We start from the raw sequence: 2,564 nt of genomic DNA, 5'->3' as shown, positions 1-2,564 counted from the left end.
ATGTTTCCAGCATCCAGATTCAGTGTGCTTCCGGGATCCGCACTGCGAATCACCTGACTTGTGCTGCCCCGTCCATGAGATCTCGGGATCTGTACATCCCACGGTCCCCGGGTACGGTATCCCCCGGTCGAAAGTTGTCTCCTGTCTTCGCCGTTCGATCGTTGGACGCAGTGAGACAGACTCGACGGTAATCTTCAGGGTCGGAGTCCGAGCCGTCGGATCCTGACTCAGTTCCTGAGTCGGGCGCCGTGACTTGGTGGACACGTCGAGCTGGGGCCGTAGGCGTCGGAGCCTTTTGGCGATACTTGCCGGACCCGACCGCCGCCTTCTTCTGGCGGTGTTTCGCGCGATCCACCGCCCGCAGTACTTCTTCAAGCTCGTCTGCGTCGGGAAGTCGTAGCAGGGTCAGCCTGTCGGCCAGATCCACATCTCCCAACGTCTCGATGAAATGATCCACGTGTTCCCGCAGTACCTTGGATCCCCCATCCTTGATCTTCAACTTGGCCCGTAGACCGGCCACATTTAGTCGATGTAGGTATTCCAACGGGGATTCATCCGATCTGCGGCGAGCATGGTAGTATTGTCGTGCCACCGACACTCCTAATCCACAGTACTGGGTCTGGAAACTGCGCAGCAAATCTGGCCACTTGTTCCTGGTGGATCTGCCCAGCTGCCGATACCAGTTCCTGGCTGGCCCCGCTAGCAGATCCGCAAAGGTCAAACACTTCTCAGCATCAGACGCTTGATCTCTCATGAGGGCCGACTTGACTTTGCTGATCCATGTTCTCGCTCGGTCCTCATCTTGATCCTTGCCCGTGAACTCCTTCGGGTCCGATATGGCTGAGATCCGTACCCTCTGGATCATGGACGATCCACCTGCCCCGGCTGTGGCTGTTGCTACCACTGCTGACGAAGTGGATGGGCCATCCAGATCATCTGGGTCGAACTCATCATGGGAGTTGTCTCCCTCCACTGACTCCATTTCCACGTCTCGTGCTCCACGTTCGTGGAGCACTTGCACTTGTGGCACGGGCGCTCTCATACCCTGTTCGGCCAGGAAACGACTCATCGCAGCTTCAAAGTGCCGCTGCAGGGTGCCCGAGGAAGTGTCGGAAGAGCCTGTGGCCGTCTGGTCCACTGGCGGGACTGGATCCGTGAGGCGATTACCTCGAGCCTGATCTGACGATAATCCCACTGGCTTCTTGCCGGATCTGGCTCGATCCTGGCTGGATTGTGTCAGATCACGCGTAGGGCGTACTGGATCCCGAGCTTTCACGTTCACAGGGGCTTCCTGTCCTCGGATCCTCGCCCGCGCTTCCAGCATGGATGCCCCGGAGGGTCCTAAAGTCATGCGTCGTGGTTCGGACGACGTGTCTGACTCATCCTCAGCGGCGGATTCGTAGTTTGAGGACGCAGCTTGGCTGATCCTCGGCGACGACACTGGATCCATAGTGCGCGACCTTTCTCCGGTGATGGACTTAACTCTGGCAAAGAGGTCCCGCGTCGCGGATACTATGAGATCCAGGTCTAGCTCGAAGATATCCTCTGCGTCGAACACACCAGCTACGATGCCTGACTCCGTAAGCAAACGTAATAGATTTGAACCCGGATCGCTGGACTCAAAGTCCAGAGAGCTAAATATTACACCATAAGAGCACCTAGCTCAGACACAACACGCCCAATCCGCAACCCGCTCGAATCGCACGCAATTCACGTATTCATGGACATGCCACATGTGCTGCACATACCCCTTTCACATATCGTCGTGCTCCTACACTTACGGCCATGCTCGCATGCTTCTTTCGCCACCAGGCTTGCTTCAATCCCCGCCTCGAACCATCCGGTTGCTACTCGCTTTGACGTCGCATTTCTTCGTGTTTTGGATACCCACGGGATCTATTGTTCTCGCGGAAGGCTGCGATGAGCCCTCTGGCTGTCTTGGAGAATTGGTAGTGCAGTCAGCGAAGTCGGCAGTTAGGCTTGGTGAGCTCTGCCAGAGCAGCAGCTACCACTTAAATCGGCAGCGGATCGCCGGGACACGATATAACACACCACGGCAACACAACGTGACGCGGCTGTAGCGTGTGGCAGGTGCGCAACGCAGCAACAACTGGGGCGTTGTAGGGCCGGTAGAAGCGGTGCAAAACGAGGTCCTACCGGGATTTGAACCCGGATCGCTGGATTCAGAGTCCAGAGTGCTAACCATTACAGCACGACCTCACCTATCTCTCCAACACGCTTACAAAACTTTCAAAGCGTTCTTCAAGAGACACACGACAGCCGGGGCGTTCTCTGCATGCTATGTCTTTGAAGCCGCCACAAAACAAACGCGCTTTTCACCGAGTTGAGCTCCGGTTCGCTGGCCTTGAGAGGCCCAGCGTGCGATCCTTTATACCACTAAGAGAAGATCGAGCAGAGACGAAACGGCCCACCCCTCCACACTCGCTCGCATCGCACAGAAATAACATAATTGCGGGGATGTGCCCACGTGAAAGGGCATAACACCTCTTATCATAATCATCGTAATTCTGACTCCTTATAGGGAAGGTGTTGCGTGGGCTCTT

General features: G+C 56.2%; 1 non-coding gene across 1 annotated transcript; it reads right to left on the bottom strand.

Moving 5' to 3' along the window:
* Positions 1-2,146: 2,146 nt before the first annotated feature.
* On the bottom strand, positions 2,147-2,220 carry PITG_31881. Its single transcript has one exon. It is a non-coding gene; the product is annotated as a tRNA-Gln (tRNA).
* Positions 2,221-2,564: the final 344 nt, after the last annotated feature.

This window comes from Phytophthora infestans, genomic scaffold, assembly GCF_000142945.1.
Source record: "Phytophthora infestans T30-4 supercont1.3368 genomic scaffold, whole genome shotgun sequence".
Lineage (NCBI taxonomy): Eukaryota > Oomycota > Peronosporomycetes > Peronosporales > Peronosporaceae > Phytophthora > Phytophthora infestans.
This window is presented reverse-complemented; position numbering and strand designations above follow the sequence as displayed.